This window comes from Ambystoma mexicanum, chromosome 7p (genome assembly GCF_040938575.1).
Source record: "Ambystoma mexicanum isolate Mex_15411 chromosome 7p, UKY_AmexF1_1, whole genome shotgun sequence".
NCBI lineage: Eukaryota > Metazoa > Chordata > Amphibia > Caudata > Ambystomatidae > Ambystoma > Ambystoma mexicanum.
This window is the reverse complement of record NC_090939.1, coordinates 628,695,986-628,720,632: the sequence shown is the minus strand read 5'-3', so window position 1 is coordinate 628,720,632 and position 24,647 is coordinate 628,695,986. Positions and strand designations below refer to the sequence as shown.

General features: G+C 44.1%; 1 protein-coding gene across 5 annotated transcripts in view; it reads left to right on the top strand.

Annotated features, from left to right (window-relative positions):
- Window positions 1-24,647, top strand: part of UNC50 (unc-50 inner nuclear membrane RNA binding protein) — a 529,462-nt gene that overhangs the window by 101,517 nt on the left and 403,298 nt on the right. For 2 of the 5 annotated variants that reach the window (XM_069636654.1, XM_069636653.1), the window contains exon 2: window positions 4,387-4,507. The exons of the other annotated variants lie outside the window; for them this stretch is intronic. The gene's annotated coding sequence lies outside the window, so the exon portion shown is untranslated. The remainder of the gene's footprint in view (window positions 1-4,386; window positions 4,508-24,647) is intronic. 5 annotated transcript variants of the gene reach the window in all.

Here is a 24,647-nt window from a genome sequence, read left to right as displayed (position 1 = left end):
TTCTATTCGGGACATAGCCCGTCTGGTCGGGGTGTATTAGTTTGCCAATAACTCTGCGCAGTCTGTTCGCCAGGACAGCCGTCAATATCTTGCTGTCCTGGTTCAACATTGACAAAGGTCTATAAGAGCCACAACTATGCCCAGGCTTGTTGGGTTTGGGAAGCGGTATTATGATCGCCTCTCTGAGTGACTCCGGCAGCCATCCTACCTCGAACGCTTCATTTAACATTTCTAACATTGGGGGGAGGACTTCCTCCTTGTATACTTTATAAAATTCACTCGGAAACCCATCTGACTCTGGGGTCTTACTGGTAGGCAGCTGCCTCACCACTTCCTCCATCTCCTCCAAGTTAATCGGTGCATCCAGCTCCTCTCCTTTCTCTGCGCTTATCCTAGGCAGTCCTATGTCCTTCAATGTTTCTGTAATCTCCCCAAGACTACTACCCCCCTCATCTCATATAGTAACTTATAATATTCTGCAAACTCCTGATTAACTCCTTCTTGGGTGTCAGCTACACCACCATCTTCTCTCGCAATCGTTCTAATCATGGGTCTGGGAGTTTCGCTCTTCTATAGCCACGCTAGAAGTCTTCCTGTTTTATCTCCCCCCCCCCCCCCCCCGCATGCTGTCTCTATGTATTTTTTATAGTTGAGGTTACTTAATCTTTCCCATTGCTCCACACATTTCTGCTGTAGTTTCAGTATCAGTTCCATGTCTGCACCTCCCTTCTTCAATGCCTTTTCCAGTTCCCTTTCGGTTTCGTGTATATCAGCCAATATCCCACCTTGTAGGCCTCTCGATTTTGCTATGGCTACCCCTCTCATCACCACCTTAAAGGCTTCCCATAATGTACTAGCCGAGTCAACACTACCCGTATTTGTCTCAAAGTAATTTATAATCTCCTCTCTTATGTCTTCCCTGAAGACTGGATCCTTAAGTGCCTCTGTCCGAAGGCGCCATGTCGGTATCCTTGCCCTCGGGGGGGCAATATTGCCACCCAATGGCAAGGGGGGAGTGGTCCGAAAGGACCCTCGCTTTATATTCTGCTTCAGTACACTCCATCACCACGTCCGACTTAGCAAAGACATAGTCCAGCCTCGTATGCAATTGCTGCGGGGCAGAGTAGTGCGAGTATTGCCTATCATGGGGGTGTCTTGTTCTCCACACATCCGCTAGACCAAAGTCTAGCATAGGTGGAGTACGTCGAGCCCACCACAACCCCTTTCCATTTCTTCACCACCATCTCCATCTTTTCCCGTGTCAGGTGTGTCTCCTGCAACAATGCAATATCTATTTCTTGTCTGCGCAAGTACAACATGACCTTATTCCTTTTTAGATAACTATTAAGTCCCCTGACATTCCACGTGACTATTTTAAGGTCCCCCATTACCCATTAGCATCCCCCTCCCCCTCACACTGGTGCAGTCCAGATCCCACTTCCATCTTAATCTATGTAGGCTTGTTTCCCAATTCAAACTCCCTCTAACTACAAACACCCTCTCCTCACTCCCACCCTCCTCCCTTCCCTTCCCCAACTTCACCCTCCCCAACTGTTGCCCAGCTCCATCTCTAGTTCTCAGGCACCCCCGCATCTAGCCCTTTCTGTTATAACCCGTACTCGCGGCTCAGCATGGTGAGGCCGCCCTATTGGCCGCCTTTCTACTAGATCTCGGGGGTAGGTAAGTGCGGTCCTGCCGCTCCTATTTGCTTAGAGTTGCTACGCCTAATACTTCCGTTCTCATTTGAGTTTTAACACACTATATTCCAGTCCCATAAAGTCATAAAGTTCAAGGGCTTCACCATGTCTATCAAGTAATTCAAGGCGCTGTACCCGGATTCCCCACTCTCCCACCCTCGCAGGATACATGACAGTGTCTTCAATTATCGTGCTCCTGGGGATCTTGTTCCTCATTCCGCGCCATGCAGCCCTGTAGATCCAACCACGACGCTGCATCCTCTGGGGTGTCAAAGAACAGCGCTCTGCCTTTGTGCAGAACTTTCAACTTTTCTGGGTACAGCAACATATACCTGATGTCTGCCGCACGCAGTCTTCTCTTAACCGCAACATAACTATATTGTTGCCTTTGCACTAACATACTATAATCGGGGTATGCCGTAACTCTGGAGGAGGCTCTTTCTATCGTTCCGTCCTTACGAAAATACTCCAGGATCTTTTCCCTGTCTTTGTAATTCAAGATTTTCCCAATGATCGGCCGCGGCGGAGCTCCAGGCCGTGGTTTCCTCATGAGGGCCCGATGTGCCTGCTCTACCGTGAACCCCTGCAAGAGTTTGTCCGCTCCCACTTCTTGAAGGATCATATTCTCCACTTAATCTGTGGTGTCCTGGCCTTCCTCGCCTTCTGGCAGGCTGACCACTCGGATGTTGTTCCGTCTCGCCCGTCCTTCTGCTTCCTCCAACCTATTTTCGAGGTTGGCAACCTGCTGTTTGAGCACATGGACCTCCTTTGCATTGTTCGTGCTTACATCAGTGTTGGTCTTCACGGCGCTTTCCAGGCCGCTAGTTCTTTCTGCTAGCGCTCTAACGTCCTGCCGCAGCAGAGTAACTTCAATTCCCACGGCATCTATTTTATTTTCTAGGGCCGTCTGCAGCTCCGTCATCGCCGTGCCCCATTTAGTACTTAAGTCCGTTATGGCCGCTAGGACTTTATGGTTTTCTCCTCCAGGGGAGCCATTCCCCGATGCCTCCCACGTCTTTTGTACTGGGGACGAAGGGGTTCGCTGCGCTTTTGCAAAGGCGTCCATAGTAGGTTGCTTACTTCTGGACTTCAGTCCTTTCACCGACATCCTGCAATCTCGCTATGTCTTATATCAGCTTCCCTTTGCCGCTCTGGCTTCACCAGTATCAATCAGTCTTGGGGTGACAGGGCTGCGCATTGATATGCGCAATAGTCAGGATAATTTCAGGAACCAGAAATAAAACTCTTCTATCTTTTTTTTTCTTCTAATAATTTCTATTTTAACAGCTCTTCAGTCTTGGTAACCCAACGAGGTGCAGTAGGTCTGACACGGTGCACCTACCTAATACAGGGGTCCACGATGCCCGCCTCGACCTCTGGTCGAGAAAACAACTGATGCAAAGGGAGAGGGAGGTAGGAGCATGCACTTCGTCGTCAGATGAGGTGAGGAAGATTTCGCATTGAAATGCAAATATTCCCTAACGGGCTCACACAGAGCATCAGCTTCAGTACAAACTGTGCGGCTTCACCCACACAAACGGAAAAGGTGAATCCGGGCAACCCCAATGTAAGCTTTAATTATGTAGAATAGGTGGTGGTCCATGCAAGATGTAAAGTTAAGGTGGAAGATTCCCACATAGAGCACAATTCAGGAATGTAGAAGCCCCTTTCATCTAAAACAGGTTTAACATAGTCTTGGTAATGCACACTCCATACATAGAAAAGGTATTCCATGGATCTCAATAGATCATGCTTTCCTCGCATAGAACAGGAACATTGTGAATGCAAGATTACCACACTTGGAACAGATACATTGTGGGTTACAACAGTATAAGTTCCACCTGCATAGAGAAATAACTGAATGTGATGGACACTGAAGAGGTAAATTATGGGCCTCACCACAGCAGTGCAAGCTACACTCACATATAGCTGAAACATCATAGGCCTCAACAGTCCAAATTACTGTCAAAAAGAATATTTACAGCATATGCCGGAACTGATACAGCAGTCGGAGATCCACCCACATAGTACAGGAACAGTTAATATCCTTAGTAGTGCAAGATCTTCAAAGATACAGCGACGAGTCAAAATAGGCAGGCTAACTTGAATCAGAAAAGCTTTGCATAGTGTGTATTCAGTAAAACACAATTGGAAGGAATTCAGCCATAGAAAAACACATTATTTCTATACCAATTCCCATCCACTCTACTGCTGGTTCACTTCCTAAAACATGTTGCAGAAGGGTATGTTAATCTAATACAGGACGATAACTACCTAAATACGCCTTTCATTATTTCTCGAAGGTCTAGCCATTTGATCTCTTGTGCCGTAATTTTAATTTTTAAATGACAAAAACCTAGCCAAATACACAGTAAAGCAAACATGAAATCTATTTTGTATTTTGAGGTTCAATATAATTGTCTTTTGATGTTTAATGAAATTCCTCATTTCCTGGAACTACTACTACCTACTGCTATGCCAATGTTTTGATACAGCAGTGCAAAGAGGTAAAGACTGTATACTAAATTCTATAACTAATCTCATAGTCAAATATTGGCTGGACAGAGTTAATGATTTGTTATTTATTTAGCGCTTTTGGCAAAGCGATGTACATAGACCATATTTACATACAATTCTATTTACATACAATTCTCAACAAACTGAAGTTGGTTCTCGTTTATTGACCTAGGAAGGCGGAAAAACTGAGTTGGCTTTGCTGGGATTCGAACCTGTGACCTGCAGATCATGCACAGTTTACAGCAGTGAGCGGTGAACCGGCTGAGCTATCTTGCCGCTAACATCCTTTAGAGGTCGGTAAACTATCGACTGAGGTACACAAATCACAGTGCCTAGAAGTTGGACAAACCATGCATGAAACACTACATAAAAAATATCTATCTGGATTTCCACTACAGGGACAGGTTTTGCTAAGTTTCTCTTTCGATTTACAAATGTAACTTTCATTTTTGTTGGGTTTTGAACAACGCTTGCACTTCCTGGAGAGTCAAGTTTTAGATGTTTTAATTTTAGTCTTGAAGATTTGAAAGAGGCTGTAACACCTGTGATTGGTGTAATTACAATCAGTCACCCTTGAGCCAGGACTGTATTGTACCCCATTGTCTGCAAGTTAAGGTTGAATGGATGTAAACTAGACCTTGCATACTCATAATTTTACACACTGTTTTTAAAATTAGAGTGTAAATGAAATTAGAAGTGTAAACATGATTTGCCTCTGCAAGAGTGTAAAAAGTATGCAACAGGCAACCAAAACATGACTAAACTTGAAAATTATTAGGACCCATTAGAAACAAAATAGTTGTGCAGCAAAGAGGTCTGGTTTCAAACTATGTATTAAGGTATATATATGTGGGGGTGGGGTAAGGGGTTAAATCTGGTGGGGTTTTAAACAAAAGAAATCAGAGGTTTGCAGGGTATTTTTCTTTCGTTGTTTTGGGTTCTGTAAAAATTAATTCTGTATTCATTAACATTACATGTTAATTACATATGTGGAAAACTATCTCCTACATAATAATGTGTATGAACACACCATTTAGTTGCATCTTGATGATAAATGCACACAGGACAGGAACTCTGAAAAAGACCTTTGTGCAATACTGGTTTACTTTCACTGAAATAGCATCATTTGTTACAAAAGATAATTATCCATCTTATTAATGATTCATTCCTAAAATGCTAGGAAAATAAATATGCACAATGCTTCTGTTTGCTCCAGGGGCATCTATGTACAAAGCACAGCAGAAACTGGGCAGAAAGAAACCATTCCTTATATGACAGTGTGCAGTTTCTTTCTGAAAAGGCTTCAGAGAAAACCTTTCTCTTATCCATGTGTTCTGCTTTCCGTCAAGTAACCTGACCTTTGCACTGCCCTCTAAACCATTGTGTAAATGTACGCAGGAAAATAATAAAGTTGTCATATTTACAAGATTGTAATAAGGCCTGGTGCAACGCTTCTCTCGGCCTGGTTGATGTGCTGGAGGTCGACAATGGGGTACTATTGAAGAGTAAAGGAGATATCGCTGAGGTGTTCGGATACTACGCTATGCTCTATGCATCGGGAGTAGAGCATTTCTTCGGGGTGTGGATCATCCAGGGCTCGCTGTTGATGATTGGTAGGACAGTTTTTCAAAAGACCTTCCCAGACTAAATAAAAACGATATCTGAGGCAGTATATAAGCTCCACTCTTACTATATGGCTGTACTACCAGTGAATGTTTTGGTAGCATGGACAGAGCAACCAAGCTTCTCCTAGGAGGGAGAGAGGGCTGTAGCTTGGTACAAATACATTTTCAGCATACATATGGGCCAAAGAAACACAAACAATATGTTTTGTAAAAATAAAGGGTTTATTTAAATATACATAGGCCAAGATAAATGGGAAAAATAGTGCTATAACGTATCATATAAACACAATTATGGGATACACCCCCAAAGTATAACCTTATTGAGAATACCATCAGTAGGCAAGGTGAGTCAAACATTCAGAATGGCAGTCAGCTATTCTTGGGGAGTAAAACTAGGTTGTATATACTTTTAGAATACACCCTGTCAGTCATGCAGCGACACTCGGTTACAGAAATCACACAATAAACCAACACTGTTACAAGTATACACTTTGCAACATTACTTTTTACAACTCAGTTCAGAGCTAGTAAAACAACTCGTATACTTTATGGAGGTGCCTTAAGCTACTCTGTGTAGTATGAACACACAGCAACTTTTTTAGAATGCAGTGAGCAATTAAGGGAAAGCAAAACCCAATTACACTTTAAGAAAGACACAATGTATTTCAAGGTAAGTAATTGACCCTATGACTGTTTTAAAAATTTTCTATGCAGTTTTAAAGAAAGCACAGCCCAGTGTTACAAGTTTAGAAGGGTAGCAGCTATTCAAGCTTTACTCATTCAGTTAAGAAGAATAAAACGGTACCAATACTTTCACAGAGATACAGTTACCACATTAACTTCCTTTAGCAATTAAGTACTTTCATACTTGTTATACTTTAAAGACAGAATCCTAATCGTATAAAGTCCTTACCTAGTCTATGGCATGAGTTTTCTCAAAAGGCAGAAGAGGGACCCTAGTGGTCTAGGTGCCAGCTGCAGACAAGTCAGGATAGGTTTGAGCTGTAGGAAAGTCAAAGTTCCAGAGGATATCTTCTTTAACAAGTAATTATTAGCTTCAGAGTTAGTAAAGTGTTCAGGGACTTCAGATAAGGGTCCCTATATGTGTTCCAGCAATAGGCCTGGGAAAGTGGTATGGACAAACTCTCAACCACACAAATCAACCACTCAGCGTCCGGGAATTTACATCAGACATAAGGTAAGTATTACCCAAGCCAACACAGTACCTTAGGGGAAAAGAAGAGCTTCTGGGTGGATGCCTTCAGGATGCAGCAGCTCGGCATCTGGCCCCTGGATTCTTCGTCTGGTGACGAAAGAACTGGACACTGGATGGGAACTTGCAGCAGTCATCAGAGGAGGCTTTCAGCAAAGGTTTCTTCAGAGTCTCACGGCTCTGTGGATTTGTACCCTTTTTCCAGCAGCCAGCTGAAGAACCAAAATCTCTGGTCGGATTCTCTTCTCTCTCGGTCCTGCTCTCTGGTGAGGGGACTTGAGGGATTCGAATTGTATCTCTGGAGATCCAGATGGAGTCCACCAAGTTTCAGTAAGTTTCGGTCTTCGGAAGATTTTCCCATCTGCTGGCTGAAGCACACGGTGAGATGGATCGAATGTTCTGCTTGTGAGTGCCTTGGGGAATTTATGTTCTGCACATTCACTCAATCTGCATACAATTTGAAAAACTGCAAAATTCTACCTAAAGTGTAATTGTAAATTGTTTGTGCGTTTCCTTCCTTCCCCTCGGCTATCCCTCCTCCTCCCTCCCCTAATTGTGATTGGGCAGTGGCCCGTAGCACAGAGGTGCCTCGTTGTGTCCGTGGCTTCAGGCCAGCATTTCCCATTCGCTGGCTGAAGCACACTGTGAGATTGATCGAGCATTCTGCTCATGAGTGCCTTGGAAGATTTTTGTTCTGCATGTTGGCTCCATCTAGTTTGTTAGGGCCCGACCTTTCGTGTCCCTTTGCCCTCCCTGACCTGCTTCCGCTTGTCTGCAAAGGGCTCCCAGCCTGCCCACCACCCCTGATTGACCCTCTGCCAAACATAACTGACTTTCCCAGGGCAGCCCTCTGCCCGGGAGCCCCTGCGGCTAAGAGCCCCAAGGCAAATGGCAGATCCGTCAGAGGCGGCTCCTACTCGTGTCTGCAGGGGAAGCCAGCGCCCAACCGTCTTCCAGCAGCTACTAAGGAAGGTAGGAGTGGAATGGGTTAGGTATAGTAGTACCTCACTCTACCCTGCAAAAAGGTCCATATAGCAGACTCTCAAACCTAGGTGTGTTTGTCTCCTGTTTTTAAAAATTGCATTGCAACCGTCTCTGTGATAACCTGGGTATCACCAATCAGTCCCTGGCTTGGCTGACCTCCTTGCTCTCCGATCGACCCTCCCAGGTCCAACCTGGGTCCTTCATCTCCTCTATCTCTACCTGTGGTGTTCCCAAGCGGTCTAACCTCGCTCCCTGACTGTCCAACCAATACCTGGCAATTATCTAAAACAGGGAGTTACAGCGGACATTAATGGACGTCGCAAGGTACGATCTCAACGCATCTCATAAAAAACATTACTTTTATAGCAAATTTGTCATCATTGACGTCATACTACATGGCAAACTACAAAAACCTACTTGGGGGTGTGATTGGTTTACAGGGAACATCTAAGTATACGTTCCATACTAACGGAGGGGGTTGTGATTGGGTCTCTAACATCAGGTGGGCCCTACTCTAGTGCAAATCATCTTCGTCACAAAATACACAACGATTTATTTGTTATACAATTTATAGGGCTCCCTAATTCATGGCCGTCTACAATTGGTTGACATGCTTGTACCCTACTGGAATATTCCACACACTAGCATCACACAGGCTGGTACCCAAGGTGCTGGGAAGGTCGGCCTGGTCATGCCTCCCCACCCAATTGGGAAAACGAGAGCAATCCGATAAGGATAGCCGCGTCCCCTGCACACTGTCTAACAGGCCAAATGGCCTAGTGGAGATATTAATCCGAAGATTATTTTGCTTATTTATGAGTTTCTTTATATTTCAACTGCAGAAAATTTAGGACAAGCAAATATAATAGACAATTAGTGATTATAAGCAACATATTTTGCTATTTATTTGTATTTTCAAGGGCCCAACGCGTTTCAAGTTGTCAGAACTCTTCATCAGGGGCAGCAAATTCATCAAACAATTTCTACAAAAAGGAAAATTGTATACAATATATTAGCGTTTTGGATAGACTTAATAGTGAACAAAGTATAACAACAGAATCACATTTGTTATGTAAACAAAAATCAGTTAAACACTTTTGCTGAATTGGTGGGTAACACCTTCTATTGAAAAAAATGTGCCCAGCAGTACCTCAGTCTTTCCACATTCAGCAAGAGAGTGTGATTATGCGACATGTGTGTCTATATGAATGTTAGATAAATGACCATGTATTTTGCCCTTGGTGCAACAAATTTTTCGTAGTTTAATACTATGGAGTGGGAATTAGTACCACCTGTGGTGAAGTCCATAGTGCTAAGTTAAGGCGTAATAACATCTTACCTAGAGTGTATGCTTGTAACAAGCAAATACTCAGAAGGCAGTCAATTGTGCACTGTCTGGTGGGCACACGAGATCTGGTTCCTTTACATTGTTCCCCAAAGGAACAGATGGGAGATACGATTCTCTCAAGTCTAGAGAGAAGAAGAGATATTTTTTGAAAAAGGGGCTCTCAAAGATCGAAAACGGGCTTAGAGCCAAGAAAAAAGTGCAAGTGGCAAGTAGTTTAAGTCCGGCCAGGATACTCACTTTGATTCACGGCAGCAGTCTAGGAGGTGTCCAGGAGCCGCGGGAGACGGCAGTTGAATCAGCCTCTCTCACATACTCCGTGTTTTTATATTGTTAAGTGCTATGACTTCACTCGCGCATGCGCCGGCGGCATCATGCAACCGCATGACGTCACTCGCGCATGCGCGAGGTGATGTAAACAAACTCCCATGTTGTTTTGTGAAATTAAACCTAGTATTCCACCATGGGAAATGCATAAAAGGAAGAAGCAATGATATATATTTCTACTGTATGACATCACTTTGCTAATACTCGTGATGACCGTGGATGTACATTACATTATGTGAGTCATATTCTTCATCACTGATCTGAAATTCGCTATAGAGGTGATATGTGAGCCTCCATATGGGCAAAACAGGTCAGACGGGCCATATAATATGGCTATTGGACGAAGTGCAACTAAAAAATTAGTTTTTTAAGTGGGTCACTCTTTAAATTGTGATGTTGTGTAATTGAACTTTGTATACATGGCATCAGCAGTACTGTCAAGGGAGCTTTTTGTTTAAATATTTAGCATTTTGCAACCGTTATTAACATTTCTAAGCCTACAAGTGAAACATAAGGGAAACACACATTTTAAACAGTAACCAATGACTAACCCGTTTAAGTAGTACGGGTGTACAATCTAAATGTTAAAAGATATAATCACATAGACATAGCAAAATAAGAAAACCACAGATGAGGTTTTAGATGTAAAAACTAGACCGAAAATGACTTCTAAATTACATGTAGTTCATTCAAAAGGTTATGTGTAGTGTAGGGATGACCTATGTAAGTGAAACTGAGATGGCTACCTCCTTGTTGAGGGGGTTCATAGAAATGGCCCTAGGTAGTAGTACTCATTAATTCCAAGGGGTGTCATAGCGTCCAATTTGTTGATCCAGGAGAGTTCTCTTTGCGCAAGCATTTTACGAAGATTCCCACCTCTACTAAATGGTCGTAGGACCTCCAATCCCACAAATCTCATTTGTGAAACATTGTGTTTTTTCTCTTCAAAATGTCTATATACTGGGGATTTGCAATTTTTGGTCCTGATGCAGGATTTATGCTCCGTCCACCGGTCTTTAACTTTCCTATTTGTTTTCCCCACGTAGTAAATCCCGCATGGGCAACGTATGGCATAAATTACATTCTTAGTATCGCATGTTGCAAATTGTTTTAGCGAGATTTTCTTGCCGTTGTAAGGGTGTCTGATATGGTCTCCTTTTATTACGTTGTTGCAATGTTGGCAGTGTAGACATGCGAATGTGCCGGGTTTTTGTTTACAAATGAGATTTGTGGTATTGGAGGTCCTACAACCATTTAATAGAGGTGGGAATCTTCCTAAAATGCTTGCACAAAGAGAACTCTTCTGGATCTCTCCCTCTATCCCTCTCTCCACCTCTCTCTTGGACAGACCTCCTACTCCTGCGACTGACTCCCACCCTGACACAGCCCTCCCCAACTTGAGTCTCTCTATCTGCAACACCCTTGACACTCTTGCCCGTATTTGTATTTGTTTTATTTGTAGTGCGCACCTTGCCACGGGGCATCTGGGCGCATGTTTAAGAGGCAGTTACAAGTTACAGCAAATAGATACAATATGCATGTTACACATATTTACATAAAGTTCAGAGCATCGAATAGAGAGGAAAGGAACAAATCCTGTGTACAATGAGCAATCCGAAATGGGATTAACAGATGTAATGATTATAGAGAGGCGGCTAGGGCATCCCGTTCACGTAACCACAATTTGCTTTTAGCTTTGAAGGAATGGATGTAAGGAATGTTTCTGAGTGCATTAGGTAGGGTGTTCCAGAGCTTAGCCGCGAGGACTGGGAAGCTCGAGCCTCCGGCTGTCTGTAGCTTAAAACTAGGAATAGTCAGAGTGTGAGCCTGAGAAGATCTTAGTGGTCTAGTTGCTGCGTGTTGTATGAAGCGTGTGGATAGGTAAGCCGGAGCTGCGTTGTTCTGAGCCTTGTGTGTTCGAACAAGTGCTTTGAGGGATATGCAGTGAGTGATGGGTAGCCAGTGCAAGTTGCGTCTAGTGTTAGATATGTGGGAACGCCTGGGGACGTTGAGAGCTGCCCTTATGGCGATGTTCTGCGTGACCTGGAGTTTATCCATGTTTCTATGACTAATCCCTAGGTAGAGGGCGTTGCAGTAATCGATTTTGGACATGACGAGGGTTCTGGCGAGAATCGGACAGTTCTCCATTGTCAAAAAGGGGCGACATGCTGTAATCAATTTACAAGTATAGGATGACGCTGAGACAACTGCGTTGGTTTGTCGATTGAGGGACAGAGTAGAGTCTAGATATATTCCAAGTGTTTTTGTGACGCTGGAGACTTTGATAACGTTCCCGTCAATGATGAAGGAATTTGTGGGATGTATTTACCCATGCATCCGAGCCCTACCTCAAAACTGTGCACTACTGACATGAAAACATCATGATGGCCAGAGCTTCCCAGAAAATGCCCAGGGAAGTGCATGAAGAATAGGCTGCCTCCCATTTTGCCGATGTTATGGGCACAGAAGGACATTGCCTAAAACCACCATTGGACTACCCACACAGTAGTCTGAAACCATTGGGAATGGCAATGCTGATTGCCAAAAGCAAACCCATAACTGTTGGGAATTCATTTTCTTAAATCCCAAAAAGGGGTGCAGTACCAGTACTCACCACTATCCAAAAGCCGGCGTTTTAAAACCACCAGATTTTACTTTTTTTGTAGAAAACTGAATAAAGGAACCCAAAACATGCCAAAGAAAGACATTTTAAGAGGTGGATCCAATGTAAAGTTATATTCTGAAGTGACTTGAAGGTTTATAACAAGACTGGCTGAGCTGTGGATTTCAGCAGTTTAAGTAAATTTGGACTGAAAGACACTACAAATCTAAATGTTTAAAAGAAATGAGTGACCTACTTTTGTGTGTCACATAGGTTTCAATTGTTTAAATGTCATAGTTTTAAACTTAGAATCAGCATCATAGCTGCATATGTAAAAAAATGTCTTGACTTAAACTGGGTAACAAAAAGTGACATTTTATCTGAAAACTGGCTTAAAGAGATTCCAATTTGCCTGGCAACTACCCCCATCAGGAGTGAAACTTGAGTCACAGCTGTGTTCCCAGGCCTAGCTGCCCTTTTGCTGCTCACACCAAAAGGGATATGACACTTCCCTGATTGAATTACCTGGGCTCTGCAGGAAATTGAACAAAGCCCTGTCTTGACTCAGGCAAATGTTTTATGGCGGGAGTCGTAAATGGAGATTTCTCCTGGAAGCACAGGGGAGGGGCACTGCCTGTGAGAGCAAGCTGGCTTGGCAGAACTGGAAAAACCAGAAATTCAACCTTGTGCTGGAGGAAAACCACACCCCTTTGGGGCCAGAACATAACTCTAAAAAGATGAATAACTCATAGAGCGGACATGTGAAAATTTTATAAATGACACCATAATTCTTGTGATTTTTCTACCCACGTTTTAAGACGTGCTAGGACCCGGTGGTATGTTCAGGGGGGTTTTAGCAGAAAAGAGGATATTACTCAAAATGTGTGCATGTGAAAAATCTGACACTTCATCAACTAATGTCCATACTCCTTGCGCACATGTGTGTAAATTTGGGTTAATGTCCGAAATTGCGAAACCAGTTAAAAAGTGAAATATGTGCCATTTTTGAATGCAAGCCCCCAGGAAGAGCAGATTTGGACAGGGTATACCTCCTGTGATATGTGAAGGGTGCATGTAATTTTAAACAAATGTGTACCTGTGCAAATATGTTTTTTTGAGCAAATATAGATTGTGTGTAAAGTTGACAGGGGTGGGTTCTCTGTATCATAAACAGACCTCATCATGATGACACTTCATTTCATTCCCCCAATCAAGTGGAAGCGGATGAAGTGGCCAATGACAAGTGGAGAGGGGCTGGCTAGTGATGCTGCTCACACACACCCATTTTCAAAACACATAAAAGCAGAGAGACAGGACAGATGGGGACTCTTCAAATCCATTTGCAGCTGGAAGCTCTGCCGGGAAAATCCATACTTTACCTCCATCAACCTTCAGAGAGCCAACATAGAGACTTCAAATCCATCAGGCCAGACCAGAAGCAGAGTAGAGCTGACCTGTTAGCAGAACCAGAGAGAGCAGACCCAGATCACTGTGAAGTGCAGAGACCAGAGTCCCGACTAAAACCTGACCAGATCCGTGGCGTGGCCCATTTAACTCAAGAATATAGTGTGAGTACCTAGAAAACTGTGCAGAACCAATCTCCTAGTTAAAATAATATAATTCAATCTAGTTTAATCTAAGTAGAACTGTCTCCTAACTGTCACCTGTCATTTGTAAAGATGTCACCTGTCATTTTCTAGTTGCAAGCTGCACTTGTCTTTTGAACTTTAAAATTTCAAATCTGAAAAACGACCTTTATTTAATTGCTCATATCTCCGTGACCGTTTGTGCTAGAGACTTGCAGTAACTTTCATTTGGAAGCTGAGATCCTAGGCTTTCCTAGGACCCCAGTGACAGTCCTTGTAGTTCCTCTGTAATCGCGCTCGGCGCATTCGCAAATTTAGCCGCGATTTGATATTTTACCGCGATTTGCCAATTTCTCCACGTGTAAAAATTTGCTGCTGCTTGCCTTCCATTTGCCAAAAATTCGTTTAACCTACCAATTACTCCTAGATCCTTGCTAAAGTGATCCTGGACTAATAATAACTTGATTTCACTCACCCTGAACCTCCTAGAGGGAATTAAAAGCATTTTAGCATATTTTACACGTTATTGCCAGCACATATAAAAGCATTTTGCCTGTGTTTTCAACTTCTGTAGTCTAAGTTGCTGGGTGAACTGAATTACATTTGAATTGCATTTCTGAGAATTGTGTGCCTTCCTTCCACTTCCTTGAATTGCATAAAAGGGGGGGGTGAATTGTACAAGAAAGTGATTACATTGTTTTTGCTGAAATCCTATCAAGTTATTTTCTGTACTGCATTTCATTCCACATTGCATCCATTGGAAACCATAAAAGTATTGTTGCTATCTTATCCATTTCATGTCAACTCCTTAGTGATTATAAAGAAGTGTGCTAGTGCCAGATTCTCTGTTGTTAATCTTTATCATATCAGATTAAGTGTGCTATTCAATTATTAATTTATTCTAAAGTGTAATATATATATATTGTTTAAATTATCAATTAAACCTTTTAACTTGCAAAACAGAACTACTTCTTGGCTCAGTGGGGTCAGGGGGATTCTGAGAGAGGGGTGTTATATAGGGTTAGTCATCCAGAACGCATGAACTGGACATAAAGATATATCAATAAGGGTTTTCATTCAGTATTCTAGACTAGGCGTTGACTTGGCTGTAGTGCTGAATTGAATCCTCTTACAAATTGTATTTGGGGTCAAGTTTAGTGAGTTTGTATTGAGAGCCAAGAATGATTAATTCCGTCTTTTCATCATTAAGGCAAAGCCCATGATGAGCCATTCAGGCCTGGATGACAGTGTAGATTGCATTTAGTGCTTTAGCATCTGTTACATAATCGCCAGTGATAGGGATGAGTATCTGTGTGTCATCCGCATAATTAGTGTAGGAGAAACCCAGATAGTCAAGTATATCAAAGAGCGGTTTAGTAAACACGTTTTAAAGTGTGGGAGATAAACAAGATCCTTGTGGAACTCCGCACGGGATGTGGGCTTGATCAGCTGCGGCTAGGGGAGAGAAGACCCTCATGGTTCTGTTTGCCAGAAAAGAGCTGATCAAAGATGTGGCTGCGTCAGAGAAGTGGGCCGCTATTTTGAGGTGGTGGCAGAGGATTTGGTGATAGACCAAATCAAAGGCAGCTAAAAGATCAAGGAGGAGCAGGAGCGCCAGTTTGCCCTTGTCTTTCAGCTCCTCGATTTGGGTTTTCAAATCAATTAAGGCTGTCTCTGTACCGTGTCTGGGACGGAAGCCAGATTGTCTAAGCCCTAATAGATTGTTGGTTTTAAGATATTCCTGGATTAGGAGATAGGCTGCGCGATCCAGAATTTTGAGAAGGTAAGGCACCGTGGTGATGGGCCTGTAGTTAGAGGGATTACTGGGATCGAGATTAGGTTTTTTGATTAAAGGGATGGCCCAAGCATCCTTAAGGTTGTCAGGTACAATGCCCGATTTGAAGGAGGCATTAATGAATGAGGTAATGAAAGGGGCAAGATCACGTGCAGCTTCCTTTGTGACCGGTGCAGGGCAGGCGTCGCCTTGGCATTTGGAAGGCTTAAGCTTCGTTATATTTTCGACTTCCTTGATGGTGAGGGGTGAGAAGCTGAAAGGTTTGAAGGAATGTTTATAAGAAGGGGTCTTGTAAGACGGGGGTTACCCGTTGAGTCAGAGAGGTAGCTTTTTTTAGTATTAATTTTGGCTTGGAGCATGGCAATTTTGTCAAGCAGTGCCTTTTGGAAATTGGAGCACCATTCAGTTTCTGGGGTGCACGTGTCAAGCGGGGTGACGGGAGACTCCAGTTCCTTGAGGATCTTAAATAGTTCCTTGGTATTTGATTGCGCTTGAAATGATCCTTTTGTTATATACTTCCTTTTTTGCAGTTAGAATGGCTTCTTTGTAGGTAAGGGAGGCCGCGGTAAGGTTGTTTTTGTTGACTAGAGAAGGTGAGCTTTTCCAATGAGCCCCAGCTTTTCTTTTTTCTTTACGCAGATCGCATAAGTGCGGGGTAAACCAGGAATTGGGATAGAGCTGCGGCTTTTGTTTGCGCAATTTGAGGGGGGGCAATGGTGTTGAGGGCTTTTAGCATGGCACAGTTGTAGGTGTCTACTAGCACTGTGGGGTCCGAGCACGTGGTGGACGCTGAGTTCAAAAGAGGAAGGATAAGTGGCAGTAATTTCTCAACCGTAATATCTTTTTTGTTGCGTGTGGAAGTGGGAGGGGCAAGGTTGGGTTTATCTGTGGGTGGACTGGAATGAATGGAGAATGATATTTAGTGGTGCTCAGACCATGCGCATGGCCACACAGAGGTGACGTTCAGCAACACAGAGGTGACGTTCAGCGCACAGTTCATGTCAGAAACCCAGTCAAGAGTGCGACCCTTGATGTGGGTGAGCTCATTGACGTGTTGGGTGAGACCGAAGTCGGCCAGGACTCTTTCTAGGTCAATGGCTTTGGCATCATTCGTATCTTGGTAGCCTAGACTGAAGTCTCCCAATATAATGATTTGCGAGTTGCGCTTAGTGCTGGTAGCTAGGATAGATGAAATGTCCTCTGCGAATGAAGAGGTAGGGCCAGGTGGCCTGTAAATGAGATGTACGGTGGCCGTGTGATTAGGTGAGATCGGCAATTTAATAGACAGTAATTCCGCTGATGGCAGCCGCAGGCTGTTGGCAGCTCTGAGGTTAAGCAAGCTCTTAAATATGAAGGCTAGTCCACCCCCCTTAGTTTGATTGGTGTCCCTGTCACATCTGATAATGGAATAGTTGTGGGGGATGGCCAGGGTCAGAGAACGGCCGGATGCTGCATGCAGCCAAGTTTCCGTGATTGCGAGAAAGTCGAGGTTTTCTGTGACAATTAAATCTGCAATATCTAGGGTGTGCGCGGGGACGGAGCGTGCGTTGATGGGAGCGCCTTTGAGTCAAGGGGCAGTGATGGCATTGTGAACATGAGGAGGAGAGTCAATTTTAGGAGCCGGGTGGGCCGTGGTTTTGTTATCGCTAGAGTTTGAAATTTTGTCGAGCGTGGGATTGTTCAAGTGGTAGGACCAGTGATGACATCTGGAGGCTAATCTTTGGTTTCTAACTGATGAGGCACATGGTTGACTGGAATGGTTAGGTGAGGTCGATATGGCGTGGTGAGGCTATGGTGGACAGTTGGCAGCGGTGTGTGCCTCAGATAGAGAGGAACTCGCAACCGGATTCAATGTGCCTATGTCGGGCACCGTGTGGTGTCTGGCGGGTGTAACTATGTTGTTGACTGTTGTAGGTTGGTGGAGAGGTAGGTGGTGCAGGCGCAAGCCGAGCTTGGAATTTCTAATGATAGTGGGGCCTGGTTGATTAGGGGTAGGTTTGGTGGCGAAATGTAGTAGCCAGAGGGCCTGCGCGTTGAGATAAGTATTAGGACCTGTCATGATGAGAGCGAGAGGTAATACGGGAGATGTTGTTATACTAGTTGTGGGAGTAGGCGAGACGTAGAGCTGTGTGGTGAAGGTGATGAGTGGTGACCAGGTTAGAAACTGAAAGGTACAATAAGTACGTGACGAGATGTCGAGTGGACAGGGGTGCAAGCTTTGGTGCACTATCAAATGAGGATAAGTGGTGAGGGTGAGTATCAAAGGTGCAATGCATTTTAAGGGCTAAGTCAAAGGTAGAGTAAAGTAGGGGTGGAACCGAAGTTATCTACGTAGACAACGGGTCAGTACCAGTTGGGCAGGAGAGTGCAATAAGACGTAAGAAAGGCTGGCAAGCAGGTACAAATGCCGGCATAGAGAGGCGGCCTGTAGATGCGCAATAAGTGTGCTATGCAGTGTACGAGTCAAGTGACTCGTTGGTCACAGTAAATAGAGTTCAGTTTGGCTAGCAGGGCACAAATGCAGCAGGCCTAGAGTGGCAACCGATCAAGAGGCACAGTGACCAGGCTATGCAAGAAGCAATTGAGATTGACTGGCATGGAATATATGCAATAGGCAGGGATTGGCAATCGACCAATAGTGGCACAATAAGTACAGTTCAGTTTGGCTGGCAGGGCACAAGTGCAGCAGGCCTAGAGTGGAACCCGATCAAGAGGCACTGTGACCAGGCTAAACGAGAAGCAATTGAGATTGACTAGCATGGGAAATATGCAATAGGCGGGGATTGGCAAGCGACCAAAAGAGGCACGATGGGTACAGTTCAATTTGGCTGGCAGGGCACAAATGCAGCAGACCTAGAATGGCAGCTGACCAAAAATGGCACAGTGACCAGGCTAAGCAGTAGGCAATTCAAGTTAACTAGCATGGGCATAGGCAGGCAAGGAAAGTTGGCCAACACAGTCATAGCGTAGGCATGCTTTACACAAATACAAGATGAGCTGGTAAGCGGGGCACATAATCACAGATACTGCTTGCAGTTTGCATATGCTGGTAACATATGCAAGGCATTGCGTATAAAAGGTGACTAAAAGATGCAAATCGGCATGGAGAGGTAGACAAGCGTGCGTGACAGGCGTTACGAATGCTGTGACCAAGCAAATGTCAGGGCGCCGGGACCAGTGAAGCTGCGCATGGCGATAAAGTATAAAATGTCTGTGGCCAGGGTGGCAGATAGGTAAATGAATAGTACCTGTAGTGTGCTGCAAGGCGGTGCTAGCTGACTGGAGCAGGACAAAGGCAGTTGTATCAGCGTTCGTGTTTGTGGATGAAGGTGTCGGGTATAGTGGCGCCGCCTAGCCGCAGCGTCCCGGGGGGAACAGGGGAGGAACAGGGCCTTTTTCCTCAGGCCTTCTCCCGAAGCCGGCTTCCGCCTACCGGTGTAGGGGATTGGCTCAAGATCAAGCAGGTTGCTTAGCAACCAAAGGCAGCCTCGTTTTCTGCTACCATTGTAGGGTCAGGCAGCATTAGATAAGACAACATGGAGGATTGGCTCAAAGGTAGTGTGCACGTACGCCGGAGGGGCTCTGGTGTGTGTGTGTCATGAGGGTCCGACTGAAGCCTTACAAAAAGTGCAACTCTTGGTACGACTCTGATCTGGCTGCCCTCAAACGCAAGTGTAGGGCAGCTGAGTGGAAATGGGATGCATCTGGTGGACCCTGTGACAAACTGACCTGTCGCCTCCTTCAAAGGCAATATCGAGACTGCACCAAGAAAATAGTCTTTATTCAAGCCTGCATCTCCTTGCACCAAACAACACGGCCAAACTTTTCAAAGTCTGTAAGGAAATGGCTAATCCTGCAGCAGCCTCCCCTTACTTCACACCCACCCAGGACCTCTGCTCTCCCCTTGCCTCTCACTTCACCACAAAAACCCACAACATTCTTTCCTCTCTCACTCTCACACCACATCATATACCAATACGTCTGGAGCCTCCCTTGGCCTCTCTATCACTTTCCCCTCTCTTCTCTCTCTCTCCCATCACACCTGATGAGGTCGCCAGACAAGTCTGGTCTATGAAGGCCTCATTCAAACAGGTGGACCCCTGCCCCTCCAAAACCATTAAGGACAACATCTGTGCAATCTGTACTTCGCCACTGGAGTTTTTCCAACCTCTCTCAAGCACTCCCTTGTGCACCCTCTGCTTAAGAAACCCTCGGCCGACCTCTCCGTTCTAGCAAACTACCACCCCATCTCCATCACCCCTTTCCTGGGCAAAGTATTGTAGAAGCTGGCTATCTCTCAGCTAACCCTCCACAATTAATCTGTTGGTTGCCTCCACGACCACCAGTCTGGCTTTAGAGCATCCAGAGGCACGGAAACTGCTCTCCTGAACACCTGTGAAGACTTGCTCTCAAATCTTGACGCAAACACTCCCTTTGTCCTCATTCTTCTTGACCTCTCCTCTGCCTTTGACAAGGTAAACCACAACATCCTGATCGCAAGTCTCTGTGACACCCTGGTAATCGCAGTTTAGGCTCTGGCGTGGTTAGCCTCCTTCCTCTCCGACCGCCCATCCCAGGTAGAAGTTAGGTCCTTTCTCTCTACTATCTCTCCTTCAACATGCGCTGTACCCCAGGGTTCTAACCTATCCCCCTGGTTCTTCAATGTCTACATGGCTGCCCTGGCATGTGTGATTGCCAGCTTCACCTCTAACTTCCAGTGTTATGCGGATGACAAGCAACTCTCCTTCAAGCTACTCTCAGCCACCTCATCTACCTCGCTCTTATCTGACTGTCTGTCCTCAATTCAGTCATGGTGTACTGCAAACGACCTCTGCCTCAATGCCAGCAAATCTAATATTGTTTGCATTGGGACTCCTGCTCCCCTTTCCCATTCTCACTCTGGCAAGCCTCCCTCGGCCCTGCGCCCGCACCCACCTGTGAGGCAAAAAACCTTTGGGTCATCTTCGACTCCACTCTCTCATTCTCCACTTGCATCTTGGACATCTCTAAAAAGTCCAATTACCAGCTGCACCTCCTCAGTGGTACTCTTCCTTTTCTCACCTTCCCCCAGTGGCTCACTGTCACCAGGAGAGAAAGAAGATTCAGAATACGAATCCTCCCGTCCCCTGCACACTGTCAAATGCTGATAAGCAGAGCTATTATGTTAATGAATATTTCAGGGAGGCCGTTAAGCAAAATGATTTCATGACAAACAAGTTCTTTTTGTAAAAAATAATTTTCTGATATTCAAACACAACAATTAGTGTACAAAGTAAAGCAAAAATGTAAGTCCGTTCTCTGTGGCTGACGCATTTCAAGGACTTCAAAGGACTGTAAAGTAAACGTTGTACATAAAAAGAATATCAAAATCCAATACATACAACCGGAACAAGCGCGACTAGGATAACGTCGGGTCAAATTGTATGACCCCATTGTTAACCTCGTGGAATACAAGAGGATTCACACATTTGTTTCAACCCGGACCAGTGGCAGATTTAAGAAGCCCAATAATTTGCCTGCAAGAAACTTAGCTCTGTGATTCGCCTGTCTGTGATGGATATTCCGTGGCCCTAAATGCTGCGGGGAAAAATCAATTTGGCAGACCATTTTCAGGGCTACTCACGCTATTAAAAATCACATTCGAGTGGGCTGTGATCAACAGTTCAAACCCAAACTTGTTCGTGCAAGCCATAACCCTAGAATCAACATGTGAAGCCCACTTTATAAAGAAAAAACATCTTCTGATAATAAACACTGACTGGAACCCCGCAATGATATCAGAACTTGAGTACTTATCATCAATCATGGCGCAATTTGATGCCAGTTTTGTGCAGTTCGACCCTTTCGTCCTGATCTGCGGAGACCTTAACTATTCTTGGTTCAACCAAGACAAAACACACATCTCTCGGAATCAGTCCAAGAATCTTTCTGACCCTGCCGATCGCGGTCATAAATGGGAACATGAATTAAGTTTGCGACATTGCACAATGCTGAACGGCTGTACCACAGGCGATATTCCAGCAGCCGACACCTGGCATAGGGGTCAACTAAGAAAAACCTTAGATTACATCTGGGTGTCTGATAGTCTACACCAACATATTTCCATGCTGACCATAATAAAATCGGACAAGAGCGATCATGATGTCTTGAGGGTATTTTGGGAGCTGAAAAACAAAACTACCCAGCCAAGATACAAAACATCCCTAACTACAAATACTGCGCAAAACCGACTAAAGATAAACAGCCGTCAGATTGACATCCTGACCGCTGACTTTTGTCATGATAATAAGCAGGGCAACGCGAATAACTACGCGCCGTTGCTGTTGCAATTTTCTTCATGTTCAAATAGGCACAACATCAAAGTGACAAAAAATAAACATTCTTTCAGCGAAGAACTAGCTGAAGCCAAGAAGTCGCTAAAAAAGGACATTCGTCGGTTGAAGAAACTAGCAGATGGAAATGCACAAGAACAAATTGCGAAGAGACGATCACGTTATCGGAACTGGCTAAAATCATTTAACTGCATTCGTGACCAAGACCAAGCAGAACAAATGCTGCGTGTAATAACACAAAAAGATAACAAAAATACATGGGAACTAATTAACAACGGCCATTTAAGACAGACGTTTGCATTATCCAATGGTGTGTCTGCATCCTGTTGGGTAAAACACTACACGTCTGTATTTACATCTTTGGACGCTTTGGAAATTGGACCATTGTTGTCGGAAAGCCGCACTTGGCAAACAACTGAATCTGAAGAAGATATCGAAATCGCTATTAGAAAGGTCAAGAATTCAAGCGCGGCGGGCCCAGACAGCATATCAAACCTAATGCTAAAAGCTAATAGCAAACAATGGGCAACTTTCATTAAAACACTATTCGATCGAGTAGCAGCAACACAAACTCTTCCGGCCTCATGGACTTCAGCAGTAATTGTCCCAGTGTTCAAAAAAGGTAACCGCGAAGATCCAGCAAACTACCGTCCTATCGCGTTGCTTGACACTATGGGCAAAATATTTGCCACATTCTTACAAAAAAAACTCGCTAGATGGGCTGACGAAGCAAATCTGATCGATGAAAGGCAAACTGGCTTCACAAAAGGAGTGGGAGTGGAATTAAACCTACTGCTTCTCAATCTGGTCAAGTTGGATGCCCTGAACCGCAAGAAAAGGTTGTTTCTTGCATTTGTTGACCTCAAACAGGCCTTCGACACCATTAATCGAGAACTGTTATGGTCAAAACTCAAGGCCTGGGGCTGCCCACCACAACTATTGTCGCCCTTATTGGCACTTCATTCGAACACTACCATCCGTGTGCGCACAAATGCAGAGGGAGACTTAACAGACGAAATTGTAACAACAAATGGTGTGAAACAGGGCTGCCTGTTAGCCGTATTACTATTCAAATTGTTCATCTCAGATCTTCCAGCAGCTTTGTCAGAAACAAGGTTGTTTCCACCGAAGGCGAATGGCAAACAGCTTAGCTGGTTATTCTATGCCGACGACATAGTCTTACTTGATTCCACCGAAATTGGCCTACAAAGACTTTTGACATCCTTACAAGTCTATGTAAATCAAAATCATCTGGCAATAAATGTTATGAAATCAAAAATTATTGTCGTCGGCCAAAATATGCAGGCCAAGAAGCGAGTCTTCACCTGGAAAGTTAATAATGAAGCGCTAGAAAAAACCGCTGCAATTCGTTGCATACCTGTTCAACACCTCTATCAGCGAACAGAGTTGGACCCTTGATGTTCTATCCCGAATTAAGATTCTCGCTCAACAAGGATCAAAACTGCATGCTAAGTATGGAAAATTCACTCTGTAACCAGTAATAATCTTCTACATGCAAAAGGTATCTCCGGCAGTAACATTTGGAAGCGAGGCAGGATGGAACATAAAAGCGGAATTTTGGACTCAAATCGAGGGGTTCTTTTGTCGAAAAGTGTTGAAATTACCCCGATGTCTCTCAATGGTTGCAATCAGATATGAATTGGGCCTCGATTCGCTATATAATTCAGTGGTCTGGAAGTCGCTCTCAGCACTGCGGAAAATGCGTCTATCAGCACCAGAAAAAGCATATGAGATCCTATCTGAACAGTCAAACGATCCATCAGCAGCCCTACTTAACAAATGGGAAGCAAAACTGAAGTCAATCCTACTCGACGCTAACATCAACATAGAATTGTTGTTGTCGACTCCGCAGATAGCGAAAAAAAAATGTCATCAATGGAATTGGATAACAAACATGAATAAACGCAATGCTCTTACTTCATCACTAGATCTGGGAGTCTCATCAAAGAAGCTCGGAGATCTGCCAAGATATCTTGAGAAATTCCCCTCCAGATACCATAGAAATCAATTTCTAAGATTACGTTTAAATCTCTATAAAACTTGTGAGGTGCTGATGCAAAGGAAAGATCTGTCTACACCGAGTAATATCTGCCGGTTTTGTATGAAAGATGTGGAAACGAGCATACATTTGATAACGGGGTGCCCAGCAATCGCTGTTCAACGCTCCTTGCATTTGGAACGTTTTGCACCAAAAAACGGAAATATGCAGGATTGGTGGAGTTATTTAATTTCAGGGACAAACACCCAACTAACCTGTGCCACCTTCAACTTTATGGATTCAATTATTCCTAACCTTGACGTGTTATAAGCCATTAAGAGCTAAAATCAGTATTTTCTCGTGTGTCTGTCTGCTTACACCCCTCCGCTCGTTCCTGTCATCTTACTTTGAACCTTCATCTTACTTTGAATCTGTCACTTCATTTATAAGGCTTACATTATGTAAACATTGGAAAGCATGACAAAAAAGTTTGTTTTATTTTTACAAAACTAATGTCAATAAAAAAAAAAATATCAAAATACATACTGGCAAAATACATACAGAAAAGTAGTATCAAAATACTTACTGACAAATGCAGTCACTTCAACATCATAATCTCTGCGAT